Source organism: Lolium perenne, chromosome 4, assembly GCF_019359855.2.
Source record: "Lolium perenne isolate Kyuss_39 chromosome 4, Kyuss_2.0, whole genome shotgun sequence".
NCBI classification, from domain to species: Eukaryota; Viridiplantae; Streptophyta; class Magnoliopsida; order Poales; family Poaceae; genus Lolium; species Lolium perenne.
Window position 1 is genome coordinate 227,068,964 of NC_067247.2, and position 13,051 is coordinate 227,082,014.

Sequence of the window (13,051 nt, forward strand, 5' to 3'; positions counted from 1 at the left end):
GAGGCGGCTGTGACTCTTCGCGACGTACCTCTGGAGCTTAGGTTTTCGGGACGAAGGCGTACGCGAAGAAAAGGAGGCGAGAGGGGGCTGTGGGCCCCCTCCTCACAGGGCGGCGCGGCCAGGCCTTGGGCCGCGCCGGCCTATGGGGTGGGCCCACCTCGGGTCCCCTCGGCTCCCCCTTCTGGCTCACTTCGTCTTCTGGAAAAATAGGATTTTTCGTATAATTTCCGTCAACTGTTGATCTTCCGAAATATTGCATTCTGACGGCGCTTTTTCCAGCAGAATCCTGGCTCCGGTGCGCGATCCTCCAATAATCATGAAACATGCAAAATAGATGAAATAACATAAGTATTATCTCCAAATATGAAATATATCAATGAATAACAGCAAATTATGATATAAAATAGTGATGCAAATTGGACGTATCAACTCCCCCCAAGCTTAGACTTCGCTTGTCCCCAAGCGAAACTGAACTCGGTAAACAGGACCTCATGTTTATGGAGTGAAGAGTCGATAAATCAAATACGGACAAGAAGCATCAGATTCATTCACACAAGACATTCTAGTAAACATCTTCCTCATATAATTCAACTTGAAACAAGTATAAGGTAATCACAAATGAAGGTGCATAATAAATCATAATTAGTGATGGCAAACTTTGTTCTTGGTCAGAGAACAATTAACAGGTTATACTTATCTTACCGAGCAACGCTCTCATGTTAAAGTTTATATGGCACAACTTGCATACTCAATCATAATAATCTCCTCATGATCATTGATAACTTTCAAAGCTATATTCATTCAGATAAAACTTGTACTAAACAAGGAAGAATAAAAGACATGATGAAGCAAATCACAATATAATGGTTTGATCACAACTACTCAAATGCTTGCTTGAGATGGAGGGAAATAGGTTTACTGACTCAACATAAAGTAAAAGACAGGCCCTTCGCAGAGGGAAGCAGGGATTAAATCATGTGCTAGAGCTTTTTCAGTTTTGAAATCTGATACGTCTCCGATGTATCGATAATTTCTTATGTTCCATGCCACTTTATTGATGATATCTACATGTTTTATGCATACTTTATGTCATATTTATGCGTTTTCCGGAACTAACCTATTGACGAGATGCCGAAGGGCCAGTTCCTGTTTTCTGCTGTTTTTGGTTTCAGAAATCCTAGTAAGGAAATATTCTCGGAATCGGACAAAATCAACGCCCAGCATCTTAGAATCCCCGGAAGCATCCAGAACACCCGAGAGTCGCCAGAGTGGACCCACAGGGGGCCCAGGAGGTAGGCCGGCGCGGCCCAGGCCCTGGCCGCGCCGCCCTATCATCTCACCGCCTTGTCGCCCCTCCGACTCCGCCTCTTCGCCTATAAAAAGGTCCCTGACCTAAATCTTCGATACGGAAAAGCCACGGTACGAGAAACCTTCCAGAGCCGCCGCCATAGCGAAGCCAAGATCTGGGGGACAGGACTCTCTGTTCCGGCACGCCGCCGGGACGGGGAAGTGCCCCCGGAAGGCTTCTCCATCGACACCGCTGCCATCTCCACCGCCATCTTCATCAACGCTGCTGTCTCCCATGAGGAGGGAGTAGTTCTCCATCGAGGCTCGGGGCTGTACCGGTAGCTATGTGGTTAATCTCTCTTCCCTATGTACTTCAATACAATAATCTCATGAGCTGCCTTACATGATTGAGATTCATATGATGATGCTTGTAATCTAGATGTCATTATGCTAGTCAAGTGGATTTTACTTATGTGATCTCCGGAGACTCCTTGTCCCACGTGTGTAAAGGTGACAGTGTGTGCACCGTGTGGGTCTCTTAGGCTATATTTCACAGAATACTTATTCACTGTTATGAAGAGCATAGTGAAGTGCTTATTTATATCTCTTTATGATTGCAATGTGTTTTGTATCACAATTTATCTGTGTGCTACTCTAGTGATGTTATTAAAGTAGTTTATTCCTCCTGCACGGTGTAATGGTGACAGTGTGTGCATCGTGTTAGTACTTGGCGTAGGCTATGATTGTGATCTCTTGTAGATTATGAAGTTAACTATTGCTATGATAGTATTGATGTGATCTATGCCTCCTTTCGTAGCGTGAAGGTGACAGTGTGCATGCTATGTTAGTACTTGGTTTGGTTATGTTGATCTATCATGCACTCTAAGGTTATTTAAATATGAACATCAAATATTGTGGAGCTTGTTAACTCCGGCATTGAGGGTTCGTGTAATCCTACGCAGTTAGTGGTGTTCATCATCCAACAAGAGGGTGTAGAGTCTAGCATCTGTCTATTTATTCTGTTATGTGATCAATGTTGAGAGTGTCCACTAGTGAAAGTATGATCCCTAGGCCTTGTTTCCAATACTGAAATCGCTGCTTGTTTACTGTTCTACTGCATCTGTACTGTCCGCAATATTACCACCATCAACCACACGCCAGCAAGCACTTTTCTGGCGCTGTTGCTACTGCTCATACTTATTCATACCACCTGTATTTCACTATCTCTTCGCCAAACTAGTGCACCTATTAGGTGTGTTGGGGACACAAGAGACTTCTTGCTTTGTGGTTGCAGGGTTGCATGAGAGGGATATCTTTGACCTCTTCCTCCCTGAGATCGATAAACCTTGGGTGATCCACTTAAGGGAAACTTGCTGCTGTTCTACAAACCTCTGCTCTTGGAGGCCCAACACTGTCTACAAGAATAGAAGCTCCCGTAGACATCAAGCACTTTTCTGGCGCCGTTGCCGGGGAGGAAAGGTAAAAGGCACACACACAACGGACCCCGGCAACTAGCCACTTTTCTGGCGCCGTTGCCGGGGAGGAAAGGTAAAAGGCACTCATACTCCGGTTCAGTAATGTACTTTTACAGCGCCATTGTGTTTGTGCTCGAAGCTATTTCCTTTAGATCCTGCAATTGCATCTTTTTGTTTCTTGTTTACACTAGTTAGGCATAATGGAAAACAACAAAAATATGAGAGATCTTTATGAACTTTATCTTGAATTAGGACATGATGTGTTTGAAGAGAGAATTAAAAAACCCATGGAACTTTATATGCATGCTAATGGGAATGTTATTAATATGAATGCTTTGAACACTATTGTTGCTAATTCTATGGAAAATTCTAAGCTTGGGGAAGCTGGTTTTGATGAGCATGATCTTTTTAGTCCCCCGGGCATTGAGGAGGAAATTTACTTTGATGATACTTTGCCTCCTATTTATGATGATTATAATGATAGTAGTCTTTTGGTACCACCTGTTATGGAGGATAAATTTGATTATGATTACAACATGCCTCCTATATTTAATGAAAGCTACTTTGTTGAATTTGCTCCCACTATTACTAATAAAATTGATTATGCTTATGTTGGGAGTAGTAATAATTTTATGCATGAGACTCATGATAAGAATGCTTTATGTGATACTTATATTGTTGAGTTTGCTCATGATGCTACTGGACATTATTATGAGAGAGGAAAATATGGTTGTAGAAATTTTCATGTTACTAAAATGCCTCTCTATGTGCTGAAATTTTTGAAGCTATACTTGTTTTATCTTCCTATGCTTGTCACTTTGCTATTCATGAACTTGTTTATTTACAAGATTCCTATGCATAGGAAGCATGTTAGGCTTAAATGTGTTTTGAATTTGCCTCTTGATGCTCTCTTTTGCTTCAACTCTTATTTCTTGCGAGTGCATCATTAAAACTGCTGAGCCCATCTTAATGGCTATAAAGAAAGAACTTCTTGGGAGATAACCCATGTGTTTATTTTGCTACAGTACTTTTATTTTGTATTTGTGTCTTGGAAGTTGTTACTACTGTAGCAACCTCTCCTTATCTTAGTTTTGTTGAATTGTTGTGCCAAGTAAAGTCTTTGATAGTAAGGTTCATACTAGATTTGGATTACTGCGCCGAAACAGATTTCTTGCTGTCACGAATCTGGGTAAAATTCTCTGTAGGTAACTCAGAAAATTATGCCAATTTACGTGAGTGATCCTCAGATATGTACGCAACTTTCATTCAATTTGAGCATTTTCATTTGAGTAAGTCTGGTGCCTCAATAAAATTTGTCATTACGAACTGTTCTGTTTTGACAGATTCTGCCTTTTATTTCGCATTGCCTGTTTTGTTATGTTCGATGGATATTTCGATTCCATTGACTTTCAGTAGCTTTGTGCAATGTCCAGAAGTGTTAAGAATGATTATGTCACCTCTGAACATGTATATTTTGATTGTGCACTAACCCTCTAATGAGTTGTTTTGAGTTTGGTGTGGAGGAAGTTTTCAAGGATCAAGAGAGGGAGATGATACAACATGATCAAGGAGAGTGAAAGCTCTAAGCTTGGGGATGCCCCGGTGGTTCACCCCTGCATATATCAAGAAGACTCAAGCGTCTAAGCTTGGGGATGCCCAAGGCATCCCCTTCTTCATCGACAACATTATCAGGTTCCTCCCCTGAAACTATATTTTTATTCCATCACATCTTATGTGCTTTGCTTGGAGCGTCGGTTTGTTTTTGTTTTTGTTTTGTTTGAATAAAATGGATCCTAGCATTCATTGTGTGGGAGAGAGACACGCTCCGTTGTAGCATATGGACAAGTATGTCCTTAGGCTTTACTCATAATATTCATGGCGAAGTTTCTTCTTCGTTAAATTGTTATATGGTTGGAATTGGAAAATGATACATGTAGTAATTGCTATAATGTCTTGGATAATGTGATACTTGGCAATTGTTGTGCTCATGTTTAAGCTCTTGCATCATATACTTTGCACCCATTAATGAAGAAATACATAGAGCATGCTAAAATTTGGTTTGCATATTTGGTCTCTCTAAAGTCTAGATAATTTCTAGTATTGAGTTTGAACAACAAGGAAGACGGTGTAGAGTCTTATAATGTTTTCAATATGTCTTTTATGTGAGTTTTGCTGCACCGTTTCATCCTTGTGTTTGTTTCAAATAGCCTTGCTAGCCTAAACCTTGTATCGAGAGGGAATACTTCTCATGCATCCAAATACTTGAGCCAACCACTATGCCATTTGTGTCCACCATACCTACCTACTACATGGTATTTCTCCGCCATTCCAAAGTAAATTGCTTGAGTGCTACCTTTAAATTTCCATTCTTTGCCTTTACAATATATAGCTCATGGGACAAATAGCTTAAAAACTATTGTGGTATTGAATATGTACTTATGCACTTTATCTCTTATTAAGTTGCTTGTTGTGCGATAACCATGTTCCTGGGGATGCCATAAACTACTCTTTGTTGAATATCATGTGAGTTGCTATCCATGTTCGTCTAGTCTGTAGTAAGGGCAATTTACCACCTTATGGTTAGAGCATGCATATTGTTAGAGAAGAACATTGGGCCGCTAACTAAAGCCATGATTCATGGTGGAAGTTTCAGTTTTGGACATATATCCTCAATCTCAAATGAGAATATTAATTGTTGCTACATGCTTAAGCATAAAAGAGGAGTCCATTATCTGTTGTCTATGTTGTCCCGGTATGGATGTCTAAGTTGAGAATAATCAATAGTGAGAAATCCGATGCGAGCTTTCTCCTTAGACCATTGTACAGGCGGCATAGAGGTACCCCTTTGTGACACTTGGTTAAAACATATGCATTGCGATGATAATCCAGGTAATCCGAGCTAATTAGGACAAGGTGCGGGCACTATTAGTATACTATGCATGAGGCTTGCAACTTGTAGGATATAATTTACATGATGCATATGCTTTATTACTACCGTTGACAAAATTGTTTCTTGTTTTCAAAATCAAAGCTCTAGCACAAATATAGCAATCAATGCTTCCCTCTGCGAAGGGCCATTCTTCTACTTTTATGTTGAGTCAGTTCACCTATTTCTCTCCATCTCAAGAAGCAAACACTTGTGTGAACTGTGCATTGATTCCTACATACTTGAATATTGCACTTGTTATATTACTTTACATTGACAACTATCCATGAGATATACATGTTACAAGTTGAAAGCAACCGCTGAAACTTAATCTTCCTTTGTGTTGCTTCAATACCTTTACTTTGAATTATTGCTTTATGAGTTAACTCTTATGCAAGACTTATTGATGCTTGTCCTGAAATACTATTCATGAAAAGTCTTTGCTATATGATTCATTTGTTTACTCATGTCATTTACCATTGTTTGGATCCCTGCATTCATTACATGTGCTTACAATAGTATGATCAAGGTTATGATGGCATGTCACTCCAGAAATTATCTTTGTTATCGTTTACCTGCTCGGGACGAGCAGGAACTATGCTTGGGGATGCTGATACGTCTCCGACGTATCGATAATTTCTTATGTTCCATACCACTTTATTGATGATATCTACATGTTTTATGCATACTTTATGTCATATTTATGCGTTTTCCGGAACTAACCTATTGACGAGATGCCGAAGGGCCAGTTCCTGTTTTCTGCTGTTTTTGGTTTCAGAAATCCTAGTAAGGAAATATTCTCGGAATCGGATGAAATCAACGCCCAGCATCTTAGAATCCCCGGAAGCATCCAGAACACCCGAGAGTCGCCAGAGTGGACCCACAGGGGGCCCAGGAGGTAGGCCGGCGCGGCCCAAGCCCTGGCCGCGCCGCCCTATCATCTCACCGCCTCGTCGCCCCTCCGACTCCGCCTCTTCGCCTATAAAAAGGTCCCTGACCTAAATCTTCGATACGGAAAAGCCACGGTACGAGAAACCTTCCAGAGCCGCCGCCATCGCGAAGCCAAGATCTGGGGGACATGACTCTCTGTTCCGGCACGCCGCCGGGACGGGGAAGTGCCCCCGGAAGGCTTCTCCATCGACACCGCTGCCATCTCCACCGCCATCTTCATCAACGCTGCTGTCTCCCATGAGGAGGGAGTAGTTCTCCATCGAGGCTCGGGGCTGTACCGGTAGCTATGTGGTTAATCTCTCTTCCCTATGTACTTCAATACAATAATCTCATGAGCTGCCTTACATGATTGAGATTCATATGATGATGCTTGTAATCTAGATGTCATTATGCTAGTCTAGTGGATTTTACTTATGTGATCTCCGGAGACTCCTTGTCCCACGTGTGTAAAGGTGACAGTGTGTGCACCGTGTGGGTCTCTTAGGCTATATTTCACAGAATACTTATTCACTGTTATGAAGAGCATAGTGAAAAGCTTATTTATATCTCTTTATGATTGCAATGTGTTTTGTATCACAATTTATCTATGTGCTACTCTAGTGATGTTATTAAAGTAGTTTATTCCTCCTGCACGGTGTAATGGTGACAGTGTGTGCATCGTGTTAGTACTTGGCGTAGGCTATGATTGTGATCTCTTGTAGATTATGAAGTTAACTATTGCTATGATAGTATTGATGTGATCTATGCCTCCTTTCGTAGCGTGAAGGTGACAGTGTGCATGCTATGTTAGTACTTGGTTTGGTTATCTTGATCTGTCATGCACTCTAAGGTTATTTAAATATGAACATCGAATATTGTGGAGCTTGTTAACTCCGGCATTGAGGGTTCGTGTAATCCTACGCAGTTAGTGGTGTTCATCATCCAACAAGAGGATGTAGAGTCTAGCATCTGTCTATTTATTCTGTTATGTGATCAATGTTGAGAGTGTCCACTAGTGAAAGTATGATCCCTAGGCCTTGTTTCCAATACTGAAATCGCTGCTTGTTTACTGTTCTACTGCATCTGTACTGTCCGCAATATTACCACCATCAACCACACGCCAGCAAGCACTTTTCTGGCGCTGTTGCTACTGCTCATACTTATTCATACCACCTGTATTTCACTATCTCTTCGCCGAACTAGTGCACCTATTAGGTGTGTTGGGGACACAAGAGACTTCTTGCTTTGTGGTTGCAGGGTTGCATGAGAGGGATATCTTTGACCTCTTCCTCCCTGAGATCGATAAACCTTGGGTGATCCACTTAAGGGAAACTTGCTGCTGTTCTACAAACCTCTGCTCTTGGAGGCCCAACACTGTCTACAAGAATAGAAGCTCCCGTAGACATCAAAATCATATAAAGAGAATAAAAGTAACATTTTGAGAAGTGTTTGTTGTTGTCAACGACTGGTAGCGGGTACTCTAACTCCCTTGCCAGACAAACTCTCGAAGAGCGGCTCCCATAAAGTTTTATTTTGGCACTCCTTCCAACCTTGCTTTCACAAACCATGGCTAACCGAATCCTCGGGTGCCTACCAACAATCTCATACCATGAAGGAGTGCTTTTTATTTTAGTTTTATTTAGATGACACTCCTCCCCTCCTTTGCTTTCTCAAGCCATGGCTAACCGAATCCTTCGGGTGCCGTCCAACAATCACATCCCATGGAGGAGTGTCTATTTAGGTTAATTAATTTGGGACTGGGAATCCCATTGCCAGCTCTTTTTGCAAAATTATTGGATAAGTGGATGAAGCCAGTAGTCCATTGGTGAAAGTTGCCCAAAAAGATTGAAAGATAAAACACCACATACTTCCTCATGAGCTATAAAACATTGACACAAATAAGAGATAGTAAATTTTGAATTATTTTAAAGGTAGCACACGAAGTATTTACTTGGAATGGCAGGAAATACCATGTAGTAGGTAGATATGTTGGACACAAATGGCATAGGTTTGGGTTGTGGTTTGGATGCACGAGAAGCATTCCCTCTCAGTGCGGGTTTTTGGCTAGCAAGGTTAATTAGCAAGCACAAGAGTTGAGGGAAACAAACAAATATACATGTGATAGAAACAATCGTGCATCTTTCTTGTAAGCACAAACAGTTTTTACTTCAGAATAATAAGCTATGAGCTAACAAGAAAGGAAGATAATGAAACAACTATATGTATTTCTCTTTTCTACTTAAACCTCAAAGTGTTGTTGCTATTGACCAATGCTAAGTTTGCCAAAACCAAATAGATTTATTCAATGCTCCCAAAGTGATACCAATACTAAAATCAAGATCAATCATATAATAGAGATTGCAAACTAAAATAAGGTGTGCAATATGTAAATGATAAGACTTCTCATTAATATTTCATAACGATAACTCACACCAAGGGATACATAGACAACCAACTAAAGGAGCGATACTTCACACTGCAACACATCTTATATGATAACTTCCCTACTCATGATATGACACTACTTAATAGTAAAAAGTAAAAGATAGTGATGTTGTGATACCGCGGCACTCCCCCAAGCTTGGAGCAAACCAAGGGGATGCCAATACCGATGATGAATTACTCCTTCGGTGATGGTGGTGATGAACTCCTCCCGCGCTTTTTACAGATCTCCTTCAGCTTCAGCTTCTCAGCTTGGCAATTCTGCACTAAGACTCGAAGAGATTCATTGTTATCTGAAGTTGGCGATGACGACCTTGTGATGGGAATCGAGTAATATTCCAGCATTCTACGGAGTCGGTAATTCTCCTCCTGGAGTATCTCCACTTCTCTCCTTAGAGCCCGATATTGATCACAAAACTCATCGGTAGTCCGTAGAGCTTCTTCCAACACAGGGAAAGAGTCGAGGCTAAGAGCAGGTGGTAAGGGTCCCTGCAAGTTATGAGAAAAAGAACGTCGAGTGTCAACAGATCCCACCAAGATTTGCTTACTCCCAACGGCTTGTTGCTCTTGTTTTGACGACACCCTTTTCACTTCTTCTTCCGAAAGCCCCTTGCCGTTGTTGTTGGAGGCCATGGTGCTTCTAGATTGAAAATAGATCCTGGCAGAAACAACTCGAAACAAAACACGTCGAGAAAACGATATACGGACCTCCAGGGGTCCAGGGAATTATATAGCAGGAATTTGTATGTCACAAGGAAAGTACCAGGTCGAACCAGAGTCGGAAAGAGGCGACGAGGCGGCCAGCTCATAGGGCGGCGCGGGCCAAGGCCTGGCCGCGCCGGCCTATGGGGGCACACCCTCATGCGTCTCCTCCACTCCGTTTCGATCTCGTAATTTTTCATATTTTCCAAAAACAGCAAAAATATTGTTCGGAAAGTAAATCGCGAACTTTTTATTACCTGTACTGTTACCTATTCAAAGTCGAGTTCTGGTGGACTGTCAATTTGACCTTTGATGAAAGCCTCCGGTGTTTCCACTCGAATAATATCAACATCTACATTATAAGAATCACCTGAGATATAATGCTTGAGTCTTTGTCCATTCACCACTTGTGTGACATTGCCTTGGAGAGAGCTAATTTTAATTTCTCCTGGACGATACACCTCCTCAACAACATATGGTCCTTCCCATTTCGAGAGTAATTTCCCTGCAAAAAATCTGAGACGAGACCGATACAATAGGACTTTATCCCCAATATTAAATTCTCTTTTGATAATTCTTCTATCATGCCCTTTCTTAACTTTCTCTTTAAAGAGTTTAGCATTTTCATAAGCTTCACTTCTCCATTCATCTAGAGAACTCAATTGCAACAACCTCTTATTACCGGCTAGTTTAGGATCTTTTTTAATTCTCTAACAGCCCAATAAGCTTTGTGCTCTAGTTCTAAAGGTAAATGACAAGCTTTTCCATAAACCATTTTATAAGGTGACATTCCCATGGGATTTTTATAAGCAGTTCTATAAGCCCATAGTGCATCCTTCAATTTACTAGCCCAATTCTTTCTAGTTTTATTAACAGTCTTTTGCAAGATAGATTTAATTTCTCTATTTGATAGTTCTACTTGCCCACTAGTTTGAGGATGATAAGCAGAAGCAATTCTATGATTAATACCATATTTAGCAAGAGTTTTTCTAAAACCACCATGAATAAAATGAGAACCTCCATCAGTCATAATATATCTAGGAACTCCAAATCGAGGAAAAATAATATCTAAAAGCATTCTTAAAGAGGTCTCACCATCATCACTTTTTGTAGGTATGGCTTCCACCCATTTAGTAACATAATCAACAGCAACAAGTATATGAGTGTTACCTTCTGAAGAGGGAAAAGGTCCCATGAAGTCAAATCCCCAACAATCGAACGGTTCAATAACAAGAGTATAATTCATAAGAATTTCATTGCGTCTGGAGATATTACCAACTCTTTGACAGTCATCACAAGATAAAATAAACTTCCTTGCATCTTTGAAGAGAGTCGGCCAATAAAAACCTGATTGTAGAACCTTTTGCGCGGTTCTATCTCCGGCGTGATGTCCTCCATAAGCACTACCATGACATTTACTTAATATCTCTTGCTGTTCATATTCGGGAACGCATCTTCGCAGAATACCATCCACTCCTTCTTTATATAAGTGTGGGTCATCCCAAAAATAATGCCTCAAGTCATAAAAGAATTTCCTCCTTTGCTGAGCTGAAAAGGTTGGAGGCAAGTACTTGGAAACAATAAAGTTAGCATAATCAGCATACCAAGGGCTATCTCGCGAGCTCACCTTTATTACAGCCAATTGTTCATTTGGAAAACTATCATTAACAGGAACAGGATCATAAGCAATATTTTCCAATCTAGACAAATTATCAGCAACAGGATTATCAGCACCTTTCCTATCTACAATATGTAAATCAAATTCTTGCAACAGAAGTACCCATCTAATAAGCCTTGGCTTAGCATCTTTCTTTTGCATAAGGTATCTGATTGCAGCATGATCAGTATGAATAGTAATAACTTTTGAATCAACAATATAAGATCTAAACTTATCACAAGCAAAGACTACAACTAACAATTCTTTTTCAGTAGTAGCATAATTTCTTTGAGCAGCATCAAGAGTTTTACTAGCATAATGAATAACATTCAATTTTTTATCTACTCGCTGTCCAAGAACAGCGCCTACAGCAAAATCACTAGCATCACACATAATTTCAAAAGGTAAGTTCCAGTCAGGAGGTTCAACTATAGGAGCAGTTGTTAAGGCTTTGTTTAGAGTTTCAAAAGCTTCCTTACAATCATCATCAAAAACAAAAGGTACATCTTTTTGAAGAAGATTAGTAAGAGGCTTTGAAATCTTGGAGAAGTCTTTAATAAACCTCCTATAAAACCTAGCATGACCAAGAACACTACGAATACCTTTAACATCCCTAGGATAGGGCATCTTCTCAATTGCTTCAACTTTAGCTCTATCAACTTCAATACCTCTCTCGGAAATTTTATGTCCCAATACAATTCCTTCATTAACCATAAAGTGGCATTTCTCCCAATTAAGAAGAAGGTTAGTTTCTTCACATCTCTGCAAAACTTTATCAAGGTTCCGCAAGCAATTATCAAAAGAATTCCCATAGACGGAAAAATCGTCCATGAATACCTCTACAATACTCTCACAAAAGCCATGAAAAATAGCAGACATGCATCTTTGAAAAGTAGCAGGAGCATTACATAAACCAAAAGGCATACGTCTATAAGCATAAGTTCCATAGGGACAAGTGAAAGTGGTTTTCTCTTGATCCTTAGTTTTAACAGCAATTTGTGAAAACCTAGAATAACCATCAAGAAAGCAAAAATGAGTATTTTTAGATAACCTTTCTAACATTTGATCAATAAAAGGCAAAGGGTAATGATCTTTCTTAGTAACCTTATTAACTTTTCGATAATCAATGCACATTCTATACCCTACAACTACTCTTTGAGGTATGAGCTCATCATTATCATTAGGCACAACAGTCATTCCTCCTTTCTTAGGAACACAATGCACAGGACTAACCCATCTACTATCAGCAATAGGATATATAATACCAGCTTCAAGAAGTCTTAATACCTCATTTCTTACCACATCCTTCATCTTAGGAATTAGACGACGCTGAGGTTCAACAACAGGCTTCGCGTCATCTTCCATGCTAATGGCGTGTTGGCAAATAGAAGGAGAAATCCCCTTCAAATCATCAAGAGTGTAGCCAATAGCACCTCGGTGTTTCTTCAATATTTCCAATAATCTTTCTTCTTCAAACTCTGAAAGCTTAGAACTAATAATAACAGGATATATTTTCTTATCATCAATATGAGCATATTTAAGATTATCAGGCAATGGTTTTAAATCAAAGACATGATCTTCCTTTGGTGGTGGTGTTGTACCCAGATCTTCCACCGGTAAATCATGCTTAAG